Raw genomic sequence first — 12648 nt, 5'->3', positions numbered from 1 at the left:
ATGCTGCCCGGTGGCTGCCTGTGGGGAGCGGCTCACTGCCAGTTCCCTCTGATGAGATATAAATAGCGGGCAACGTTTGCGAGCAAGGATACGCCTCCCTCCCCAGCCGGCAGGGCAGCGAGGCTGTCGAGCTGGTCGTGGGGACAGGAAGGGGATGGGAGCTCGTGAATAAATCATCACAGGACCTGGGTTACTGCCCTGGCCTCAAGGCGGCGCGTGCAATTAGCGCCTTAACAGGCGGCAAAGGGCGACTCGTGTGCAGCTCCGCCCAGCGGCCCCTGATTTGCCAAGTGCCTGGTGTCTGGAGCGCCCTCCTCTGGGGCCTGGTGAATCTGCAGGGCGGCCCCACGCAGTCCCCGTCCCTGCCTGCTGCCTTGCCAGGTGGACTCCCCAGACTCCAAAGGGCCCCCACACCACGGACGGTCTACCCGCTGGTCAAGGACTCATGTCCTGTCTCTGGCAGCCCTCACTGGCTCACGGCCAGGCAGGCCAGGCCGCAAGCAGAGCCTGGGCTGAGCCTGGCCCTCTCAGCCCTCCTGCTCCTCTTTGTGTTCAGTGGTTTGATTTTTTTTTTTCTCTTTTGAACCAAGGTTGCCCCAGCTTAGCCAGCTCCTGCCGCATTACCAGGGTGACCAGGCTATCTCCATCCCCCCACAGCTACAGCCAGGGTCAGGTGAGGGACTTAAGTGCATGCACGTAGCCTGAACATGTGTGCATGGCTGTGTCACACCTCGTACACACGCGTGTACACACAGCTCACACATACACGTACACACGTGCAAGAACAGACACATGGAGACTCGCCCAAGGGTGTCCAGCCCTGGCGTGATGGAGGCACAGATGTGCCCTCGCGAGGACACAGCCCAGGCCCCTGTACTGATGTTCCCAGAGGAGCAGGGATGTGTAGACGTGCACCGGTTGGTGTGTGAGCTTTGTACCTCATGCCCTGGTCTCTGCATGAGCGCCACCTCTGGCCACGCAGCTGTGCCATGAACCACAGCACCCTGACTCCCGGGCACTGCAGCCTCCAGCTCCCACAGCACCTGCTTCCAGCTGTTGTCCTTCTCTGGTCACCTCCCAAGTGAACTGCCTGCATTCAAATCCTCCACTCTAGATCTGTTTCTGGGGAAACTAACTGGGCCAGGTGCGTGCACACCCTGACACTCCTGGAGTCACATGCACCCACACCCCAGGCCGTCTGTCCATGCAGGACGTGTGCACATGCGTGTGCATACTGTTGTGTGCTGGACTGGGCTCTGGGCACTGTGCGTAGACTAACAGGCAGGCAGGCAGTAGAACTGGGTCCCTTTCACAGATTTGAAAATGAGACAGGGATTAGTCATATAAACACGTGCCTCAGAGGTAGAGGAGGGCAGGCTGGAGCCAGCAAGGCTGGGACCGTATGCGGGAAGACGCCCCAGCCCCGGCCGCTGGCGGCTCTGATGGTGCAGATGAAGTTGGGAGCAGCCTCCCCATCCCTTGGCTTCTGGTCAGGTGCCCCAGCCCCTGGGGACGCACGACCTCTCTAGGATGCCCAGCCTGAGGATGGCACTGACTAGCCTGTAGCTTTGGGGCACTGGATTCTCTCTCTGACCCTGCTGCATCCTCTTGGGGCAGTGTCTCAGGATTGTTGAAAGGTGCACACAGTTGGTGCTAAATAAAAGTTCCAGGTAGGAGAAAGCTTTTCCTGGGGCTCTCAGTGGCCACGTTTCCTGCTCTTGGGGAAACCGCCCCTACAATCTACCTCATCTTCCTGGGCACAGGCTCAGAGAGGGCTGGTGGCTCAAGGCCACACAACACAGCAGGGCCTAATACAGTCCAGATGCCAGGCCCCTGTCCCCTAGTCTTGGGCTCTCAGCAGCCCCTGCCTTCTCACAGTATTAGTTTGCCATGAAGGAGAGGCAGGCAGGGAAGGCTTCCTGTAGGAGGCGGTCCTGAGCCCCTTGGAGAAAACTCTGGTTTTTCCTGGAGACATCGGGGCCAGACATGTGGCCAGTTCCTGAGTCTTGGTTTCCATGGGCCTGAATCTGGACTCCAGTGATTCCTACCCAGCTCTGGCTGGACCAACCGTGTGGCCCTGGGCATGATACTCACCCTCACTGAGCCCCGGTCTCTTGTGACTATCTGAAGGAGCCATAGTGTGAACAGAAGTAGCACGTGTCACAGTGTCCACGTGGGTGCACAGTTCCAGCTGTTAGGGTTGGAGAGCATCTGTGGTGGTGAGGCCAGTGTGAGGCTGCTCCCTTCAGCACGTGGAGTGGCATCCCAGGCTCAGGGCCTTTGTCCTTGCTCTTCCCACTTGCAAGAATGCTGCTGTGTCCTCCTGCAGGCCTCAAGTCACATGTCACCCCCTCAGAGAGGTCTTCCTGCACCCACTCTGCCTCTGGAATGACCCGGTTCTTTTCTCCCCAGCATGGTTTTTGTCTGCCTTGCCCTCACGCAATCGTGGCCCTGAGCACCGTATCTGCACAGAGTGCAGGCTCAGGCTGTGTCTGCCGAGTGAGTGAATGTCCGGTCCGTCGAGCAGGCCCAAGGCCTCGGCTGTGCTCCTGGAACCCAGCTTTCCGGAGGATCCTGGGTGGAATGATGGGTCGTCCTGAAGCCCACCCTGTTTTCCCGGACTCCTGATCTCAGAGCACAGCCTCCAGCCCATCCCAGGGTGAACCCTGGACCTCAGAGGCCTGTCAGGCCTTCCTGGCGAATCTTCTGTTCCCAAAATAAAGCCAGATTTAAAAGATGAGGAGGGGGAGAAGAGGGAGGCTGAGAAAACAAGTGTCCCTCTGCTCCCCTAGCAAGCATCCGGGTCAGCGGGGCACTGAGGCTGGGAGTCAGACCGTGTCCTGCCTGACCTTTGCCTGCAAAGCCTCACACTGTGCCCAGACTGCTGTGAGGCAAGGCAGCCCTTGGTCAGGAGGGCTCCTTAGGGAGGAGGTGGCTGGACGCAGAGGGACAGAGGTCAGGTCGTGGGTGTGGGGCTTGGATCTGCTGCTCAGGGCCTGGTGATGGTGGACACAGTGTTTCTGTCCGCAACTTACTTCCTCCTTGCTCAAAGACAAGAGGGGCATCTCACCTGGGCTGTACTTGGGTGCAGTGCCAGGCACTCAGCAGAAGCTAGCCATTCGATTCCAAGGTTCTAAGAAACGTGCTGCAGGGACCCGGCAGGGAGCAGCAGGGGACCCAGGGAAATCTTGGAAGGCTTCCTAGAGGAAGCATCCTTGGAACTTGAAAGATGAGACGCAGAGCAGGGCTTTCCGTGGTGAGGGCCCAGCTCAGGCTGAGGCTCTGGGTGTGGATATTCCTGAGATGTCCCTCACTGAGGATGGGAGGTTCACAATCCCACTGTGTCCTTTTCTCTTGTTGATTTATAAGAACGCTTTATATACTAAGTATATCAGCCCTTTCTGTAGCAAACATGCATCATTTATCTTTCACTTTGCTTATAATGCATTTTAATAAGCAGTATCTCGCATATTTTTTATGGTGGTCAATTTCCCAACCTTTTGTTTTGTGGCCTTTCACGTCCCAGGGTGTTTTTTGTCCCTTTGTCTCAGGTCTCTGTTCTCTTGTGCACACTTAGAAAATGTTTGAGACTTAAATTAGGTTGAAGATTGATAAATTACAGCTGTAAGGAAAACAGACACCACAGTGCCTTTGCTCACCGCATGGTCCCTCCCATCCTCTGCATCTGCTCTCCCTTTCCTGCTTGGAGCGAGGTCCAGTCCAGTCCCTCCAGGGAGGGACTTGTGACCCTTCCGCTGCAGAGTGAGTCAGAGGCTCAGAGATGTGGTGATGGGAAGGCGTGGGAGACCAGGATATTTCCAGCTCCATGTACTAACCTGATGAAACCCATCATGACCACACGAAATAGATAACATTATTCACCCCATCTCACTGGTGAGAAAACTGGGCTCAGAGAGTTTATATGACTTGCTCAAAGGCATCCAGGAAGGGACAGAGACAAGATTTGAATGCAATCCACACTGCCTCTGATTTTATACTTCCAAACTCTTCTCTGATACCCCATTGCCCTTGGGGTCAAGTCCAAACCCGTTAAAATGACGTGCAGGGCCTCTTAGCACCTCTGCTTCTACACACATTGGTGTGAAGGGCATAGGCACTCAGCCCATTGCCTCCCTGCTTTTAGGGTGTCTTTCTACATCCTGCTCAGCCCCAAATCCTTAGGACCCTGAGTGCAGGTGCTGGAAGGGCCAGCCCCCTCGTGTGTAGGAAGGACTGAGTTCAGAGCTGGGAGAGCCTTGCCCAAGGCCCAGTGTGTGAGGAGAGGAGCCAACGTGCACCCTGATCTCTGGGGCCCTGAGTGCCCCTCTCTGTGCTGCAGTCAGTCTCAGCTGAGCCCTCTCCAGGGAGTCTCCTGCCCCCCCGACCAGGTCACATGCCTACCCTGGCCTCCAAAGTCTCTGATCCTTCCTCTGACCCTGCCTGCTGTGGGTGCTACCTAGCTCACCGTCTTCCTGCTTGGCGAGGTGCCCCTTGCAGACAGATGCTGCTGGTCCATCACTGAGCCCCTGGTGCCCAGCTGAGTCCAGCAGTGAGTGAGCCCTAAGGAAAGTTTGCCTGCCAGAGGGAGGCCCAGAGAGGGCCGGGGGCCTACCCTAGGTCACACAGTGAGTTTGAGCAGAGCTGGGAGCCCCATGAGTAACCCCAACACCCCCCAGGCCCCACTTGCTCCCGGGACTCAAGGAGGCCCAGGGACGGGGCAGTGTCTATAATGGCCACTCTAGCAAAGGGCACCAGGAGTCTCTGTGCTCTGCTGCTTCCAGGAGCCTGGGGCCAAGGACACCCTGTCTCCCTACTGCTCCTACTCCCCATGGAAGTATGTTCTTAAGATAAAAATACCCTGGGAGGTATTCCCTGATGCCTGGCATGACCTGTCTTCCACCCTGGGGGCCAGAACTTCCTGCCCTGGCTTCACCTCGGGGCTCAGAGAGTGGACATTTCCCGCTCCTGGCAGCTTGGCTCAGCCTATCCTGAGGTCAGTGCACCCAGCCCCTGTCTCCAGGCCACGGAATCTGAGGGGCCTGAGGGGTTGTGGTTGCTGTGGTTCCTGTGGTCAGCATGTACTGGGCACCCCTGCCAGAGATGACACCCCGGGCACAGAGTGGGGGGCAGGGTGGCCAGACCCCACTCCCCACTCAGGGCCCTCCCACTCGGTGCCTGTTGAGTGCATCCTGAGAGCACCACATCGGGCCACACAGGAAGGTGTGTCATCCTCCGCGAAGGCTAGGAGGGCCAGCATTTACTGTGTGTCTGCTGTGTTGGACACCCTCTTTGTAGCCTCCCCATTTTGCAGATGAGAAGCCTGAGGCCTGGGGAAATTCCCACGGGGAGCTAGGGAGTGATCAGGCCTCGAACGCAGGGCTGAGGCTCGCTGGTCCCCAAGCCCCACCCTCCAGGGGAGGCTGTCGTTGGTGAGGATGGTGACAGTGGGGGTGGAGCCAAGTGGTAACTGGTCTGTGCCCAGGGCACTTCCCCCATGGCATTGCAGCAAGGCTGAGCAAGAAGGGGAAGTGACCCACCCCTGACTGACAGGACGGTCCTGGGAGAAAAGGAGAGGGCTCCCCTCCCTTGCTGGGAGGCTGAGGGACAGTCTTGCCGTCACGTCAGGTCATCCCCGTCAGCTGCAGACCCTGCCCCTGCTCTGACCTTCCCTGTCCAGGGCTGTCACCATCACCACCACCACCACCCCCCGCCCCGCCCCAGGAAAATGTTTAGTGAACCTCAGAGGGCTGGGAGTCACGTCTGTCTCGTGGGCTGTGGCCACCGCAGGGGAAGCCGGAGTGCTGGAAGGGCATCAGATCCTGGGCTCTTGTCCCTGAGCTCCGTGTCTCACTCTGTGTCTTTGTGGCCCAAGGCAAGTCCCTGCTCTGCTCAGAGCCTCCGTCTCCTCCATGTGGAATGGAGCTAGTTTGGTTCCTTCATACGAGAAACCCCATTCTAGGGAGCAGGGAAGCAGAGGCTGAGAGGGCCCGGGCCGGGCAGGCCAAATGATCCCAGGGAGTGGGAGCAGGTGCTCCTCCGTCTGCCCTCCCCACAGCCGGGTGTCACCTCCCCAGCTCAGAGTTCCAGCCCTCGGCGACCTCGCCCCTCTCAGCCTCAGTTTTCCCATCTATCCCTCAGGGTGGGCTGTGAAGTTTGGAGTATCACTGAGGCCAGGAACCCAGCACCCAGGGCCTGACACAGTGGGTGTCCACTCCATGGGAAGGACAAGAGGTCAGAGGCCCAGAACTGGTCCTCGCTGTCGGAAGTCCGTCGTTTTTAGAGGAGCCAATGGCAGGGTCCCTGGCTGCTGCTTTGGGAACCATGAGGTATGGGGAAGCAGGGGGCTGAGGGCTGGGTGTCTCGGGGTGAGCCTGGAGTGAAGGGAAACCAGTCAGGGCACCTCCTAAAAGTACAAGCAGGTGCCCCGAGCCAGGAAGTGACTCAGCCAAGGTCATAGGCTGGTGAGAGCCAGAGTTGCAACTGAAACTGGCTTTGTATGCTTCTAAACCCACCACTGGTGCTGCCTCAGGAGGTTTGTGATGTGGGGCCGACTCACCACCAGTTCCCTTAATCCCAGCTGGAAGATCCAGTGTGACTGTGGACGACCACCAAGGGTGGCTGCGAGAGGGTGGCCTGCACAGGTGCTGTGGCCAGGTGGACTCACCTCCAAAGACTCCCCGATGCCCCCTTCCCCCTCCCCACTACCCTGGCTTCATGGCATGCTGCAGAGGAAGGCAGGGGCTCTCTGCTCACAGTGGGGCCTGTGGTTGGCATGCTGAAGGCTCTGCAGGTAACCAGGTGTACAGGTCGGACCACAAGGTCCTCAGTGACCTGAGGAGGACCACCACGGCGCCCGTCTCTGCGGCAGGAGTGGCAGTGGCTCTGACTTTGTAGGGCTCCAATGTCGTGAGGCTTGCCTGACTTGGTGTCTGTGAAGCACCTACCAAGTGTCCGGCATACAGCAGGCATTCAGTGTCTGTCAGCGGTCACTTTCTCTGGGGGCCCACATCGTACTGCCTTTCTCTGGTTCTCAGGGGTTGTTATGAACAGACTCACGGGGTCCTCCACCTTCCACGGGGTCCGGGAAAAGCAAGCAGAAATGGGGGTTTGTGTGGAAGTTTATAACTTTTGAACTGACCCCACCAAGGAGAATGATAACTGTGCTCTGTCAACTTCAGGGTCTTCCAGCTGCTGAGACCTCTCCAGCTGGTGCCTAGGAAATGGCAGCCACTGCTAGTGCAGCCTTGAAAGCGGTCACTTGCTTGGTGAACACCGTTACTTAGAAGATAGGGTTCCAGAGGTAAGATTGGGTCACGGATGTGCACCTGTTCACCCAGTCATCCTTCTAACCAGGCACTCATCTCTTTACCCACCTGCCCATCCGCCCATCCGCCCACCTGTTTGACCTCTCATCCACCCTCTGTCCGTCTTCCAGCCATCTAACTCTTCACCTACCTACCCAACCCATCCAGCCATCTCTCCATCCATTCGCCACACCGCGCCCCCGCCCCAGCTATCCAGCCACCCATCCATCTATCCATCCGTCCACCCACCCACCCGTCCATCCATCTGTTCATCTGTCCATCTGTCCTTCCACTCATCCATCCACCCACTCAAACATCCATCCACTCACTCATCCATTCACCCAACTCATCCAGACTTTTTTCACCTACATAACTGATCCACCCCTCTAGTCATTCTCCATCTATCCATCCACCTGTCAGCCCCGTTTATCCATCTACACGCTTGACCACCCACCAGTACTTGTGGGTACCTATCTCCTCACTCATGGATTCATGCATCTCCTCATCCATCCCTCTGTTCAGCAGCTTATTCCCTCATCTTTGTCTGAGCAGCAGACATTTACTGGGTGCCCGCTCTGTTCCAGGCCTTCCCCAGTTTCTCTGGACTTCTGAGATTGGCCAGAGATGGGGCCAAGGCAAAGCCAACTCTCACATAAGGTGGAAAAGCACCTTCTGGTCCTAACAGAAGAAGCTCAGGGCCAGAGAATCTAAAAGGGCCTCAGGGAAGTGGCGGGCTTCCACTGGTTCCTGACTGGTGGATCTCCAGCATTCCCATTAGCTGTGATTTGGAGACTGGACCACATGGGGTGAGCATCACCACAGGAACATCCGTAAGGAGCCTCTTGCAGTGTCTAGATAGGAAAGCCTGGTCAGGAGGGGTCTGTGAGCAAGGAGTGGGTGGATGGATTTGATCATTCAGGAGATAAAATGCACAGGACCTGGGGAAGGAGTGGATTTGGTGGCTGAAGGGGAGGGAGTTGCTGGGGTGACTGGGGAAATGGTTGGGCTGCCCAGTGACCTCATAGGGTGCAGGGGGTGTGAGGAAAGAAGGAGATTGAGGACGGGAGAGTAGGGGGAAGGGGGTCAGCTTTAGAGAAGAGGAGGAGCATGTGGGCTCCACGGTGCTGGGAGGATGTGGGGGTGGTGGGCTCGGGGTTGGGAGTCTCTGCTGTGGAGCACCCCAGAGGCCTGAGGAAGGCCCAGGGCTGAGGGGCCCTGTGAGCTTAGTAGAGCAGGAGCCCCAAGTGTGCTCTTTGGACTAGTGAGCTGCTCCCTGGCCTGCCAGTGCACAGGCGGAAAGACTGGTGTTGGTGGTGGGGAACTGGACAGGTGGTCCTGGAAGTGGGGAGGGTCCAGGGACAGCCAAGCGTCGGCCGGGCCCATCACCAGCACACAGTAGGCCTCTCCTCAGGCCTCATGTGGGCCTCGCAGGGGCCCGGCCCTGAAGGCCTGTGCAGTGTTGACCCCAAACGTTTGACGTCTGGGGAAGGGGAAGGACTGTGTCTGGGACATGTGGGCAGGCACAGGAGATGGCCATCATCTCCCCAGACTGTGAGGGCAGAGGTGTTGGGCCCCTAGCCCTCTGCCTCCTGGCCAGATCAGCTCTTGGCTCTCCTCGGCCAGCCTCAGCCTGCCTACTGGACCCTGAGGTGCCAGCCTGCCCTCCCCACACCAGGGACACCCTTCCCCCACCTCCGCACCCTGAGCTGCCCTGTCTCCCTAGGTGCACCCTCCAAGCATGGCCCATGCCGCTTACTTCTGTGGGACTCAGTGAGGGCGCCCTTCTCAGAGCCTCAGTCTTCCCACCTGCAGATGAAGGGCTGCATTTTTCAAGCCCTTGTGCTGAGTATGATAGATAGTGACTGGTTTAGAAAAGAGGGTGAGGCCACCGCCGGGTGTCCTAAGAAAGTGTTCTGTGATGGGTTAGTGATGTCTGCCTTGGGCATGGACTGGGGAGGAGGTGTTTGTAGGCCACATGCTGGCTTTCCCTGAGATGAGTGCTTTGTAAGGATTCTTCCTCGTGACCATGGGCTTGTGAGGACTTGACTGCGAGGTAGTCAGTGCCCCTTCCCTGGATGTTCCAAGCAGGGCCTGAATGGCCATAGATCAGGGATGCTGGCGAGGGTCTTGCCTCTGCTTTTGTGTGCTGAGAGAGGGGCTATTTGTGTCATCACCACGTGGCATTGCAGGGACCCTGAGGACTGAGGATAGGAATACAATCTGTCTTCGGGGCCTGGAGGAGATAAGGAGATGGGGAGTTGAGTTCTCTTCTACCCCCGACACTAGGTGCTCACTCCTGAAAGGCTATGTGACCCGGGGTAAATGACTCAAGCTTTCTGAACTTCAGTTTCCTCACCCAGGAAGTCATCAGAAGGGATTACATGAACTATTTGAGCTCTTAGTGCCTGGTAGGTAGTAAGCACTGAACAAATACTGATCACTCTGTTCACACCTCTGAAGGGGTCCTGCCACCTGGGAGGCCTCCCAGGGAGGGGGACGTTAGGCTTCTCTTCAGTGGCCCCTCTGTCAGTGCTTTCTCACCTTTGCCCTGGTCTCTTCTCGGATGTTGCAGAAACCTGAGGCGCAGAGCCTCAGGGGACATGGCATAGGGTGGCCGCCTCCATCCGGAGGCTCCCCCTGAAGCCCCAGCCACAGTCATGTGTTAGCTGTCTGCCTAAAAGCTCCCAGCCCAGTCCCTGCTGGGGCACTGAGCCTGCCGGGTGCCAGAGGCTCTGGGCGGGGGTGCTGTGGCCGGCGGGCCTGCCGGCTCTGGAGACGCTGGGATCGGGACAGCTGAGCCTCCCTTTGGGGCTCTCTGGGTCCAGCCCACTGTGCGTACCTCGCACCCCATCTCCACGGCTGTAGTTGCCTGGCCTGGCTCGGGTGGGAGATCCCAATGCCTGTCCCCCCTTCCCCTCCTAGCATCACCTGGGCAACCTGCCGGCCAACCTGGGCTTCCGACTGCTGTGGTGTTAACTACTTATTGTCTTTATCATGTGTCTCATCCTGGCCCAGGAAGAGTTTTGTGACCTGGGACAAGTCTCAGCCTCAGTTTTCCCATCTACAGAATGGAGACCTAGCCTCCTTGTTTGCTAAGGCCTCTTTCAGCAAAGCGAACTTTGCTTCCCGTCTGTCTAAACTAACCATATGCATGCGTTGAGCAGGAGCCAGACAGGCCTGTACATCCCTGGTTGAGGATATTATCCCACTCTTCTTTTATCTGGCCATGCCCTGCAACCTTCAGGATGTTAGTTCCCCGACCAGGGATGGGATCCAACCCAGGCCCCCTGAAGTGGAAGTGCAGAATCCTAACCACTAGACCACCAGGGATGTCCCCCACATTTCTTATTTGTTGTTGTTTGTTCATTGTTTTTTTAATTTATTTAATTTAGTTGGAGCTAATTACTTTACAATCTTGTAGTGGTTTTTGCCATACGTTGATATGAATCAGCCATGGGTTTACATGTGTTCCCCATCCTGAACCCCCCCTCCCACCTCCCTCCCCATCCCATCCCTCTGGGTCATCCCATTGCACCAGCCCTGAGCACTTGTCTCATGCATCAAACCTGGACTGGCGTTCTGTTTCACATATGATAATATACATGTTTCAATGCTATTCTCTCAGATCATCCCACCCTCACCTTCTCCCTCAGAATCCAAAAGACTGGTCTATGCATCTGTGTCTCTTTTTCTGTCTCACATATAGGGTTATCGTTACCATCTTTCAAATTCCATATATGCGCGTTAGTATACTGTATTGGTGTTTTTCTTTCTGGCTTACTTCACTCTGTATAATGGGCTCCAGTTTCATACACCTCATTAGAACTGATTCGAATGTATTCTTTTTAATGGCTGAGTAATATTCCATTGTGTATATGTACCACAGCTTCCTTATCCATTCGTCTTCTGGTGGACATCTAGGTTGCTTCCATGTCCTGGCTATTATAAACAGTGCTGCGATGAACATTGGGGTATGTGCGTCTCTTTTGATTCCGGTTTCCTCAGCGTGCATGCCCAGCAGTGGGATTGCTGGGTCATATGGCAGTCCTATTTCCAGTTTTTTAAGGAATCTCCACACTGTTCTCCATAGTGGCTGTACTAGTTTGCATTCGCACCAACAGTGTAAGAGGGTTCCCTTTTCTCCACACCCTCTCCAGCATTTATTGCTTGTAGACTTTTGGATAGCAGCCATTCTGACTGGCATGAAATGGTACCTCATTGTGGTTTTGATTTGCATTTCTCTAATGAGTGATGTTGAGCATCTTTTCATGTGTTTGTTAGCCATCTGTATGTCTTCTTTGGAGAAATGTCTGTTTAGTTCTTTGGCCCATTTTTTGATTGGGTCGTTTATTTTTCTGGAATTCAGCTGCAGGAGTTGCTTGTATATTTTTGAGATTAATTCTTTGTCCATTGATTCGTTTGCTATTATTTTCTCCCATTCTGAAAGCTGTCTTGCTTATAGTTTCCTTTGTTGTGCAAAAGCTTTTAAGTTTAATTAGGTCCCGTTTGTTTATTTTTGCTTTTATTTCCAATATTCTGGGAGGTGGGTCATAGAGGATCCTGTTGTGCTTTATGTCGGAGAGTGTTTTGCCTATGTTTTCCTCTAGGAGTTTTATAGTTTCTGGTCTTACGTTTAGATCTTTAATCCATTTTGAGTTTATTTTTGTGTATGGTGTTAGAAAGTGTTCTAGTTTCATTCTTTTACAAGTGGTTGACCAGTTTGCCCAGTACCATTTGTTAAAGAGATTGTCTTTTCTCCATTGTATATTCTTGCCTCTTTTGTCGAAGATAAGGTGTCCACAGGTACATGGATTTATCTCTGGGCTTTCTATTTTGTTCCATTGATCTATATTTCTGTCTTGATGTGCCAGTACCATACTGTTTCCAGTTCTATTCTTCTTTCTCAAGATTGCTTTGGCTATTCGAGGTTTTTTGTATTTCCATACAAATTGTGAAATTATTTGTTCTAGTTCTGTGAAAAATACCATTGGTAGCTTGATAAGCATTGCATTGACTCTTTAGGTTGCTTTGGGTAGTATACTCATTTTCATTATATTGATTCTTCTGATCCGTGAACACGGTAATTTCTCCATCTATTTGTGTCCTCTTTGATTTCTTTCATCAGTGTTTTATAGTTTTCTATATATAGGTCTTTTGTTTCTTTAGGTAGATATATTCCTAAGTATTTGATTCTTTTCGTTGCAATGGTGAATGGAATTGTCTCCTTAATTTCTCTTTCTGTTTTCTCATTGTTAGTATATAGGAATGCAAGGGATTTCTGTGTGTTAATTTTATATCCTGCAACTTTACTATATTCATGGATTAGCTCTAGTAATTTTCTGGT

Source organism: Giraffa tippelskirchi, chromosome 4, assembly GCF_054371585.1.
Source record: "Giraffa tippelskirchi isolate mGirTip1 chromosome 4, T2T-mGirTip1v1.2.pri, whole genome shotgun sequence".
Lineage (NCBI taxonomy): Eukaryota > Metazoa > Chordata > Mammalia > Artiodactyla > Giraffidae > Giraffa > Giraffa tippelskirchi.
Note: the sequence above shows the minus strand (reverse complement) of the source record.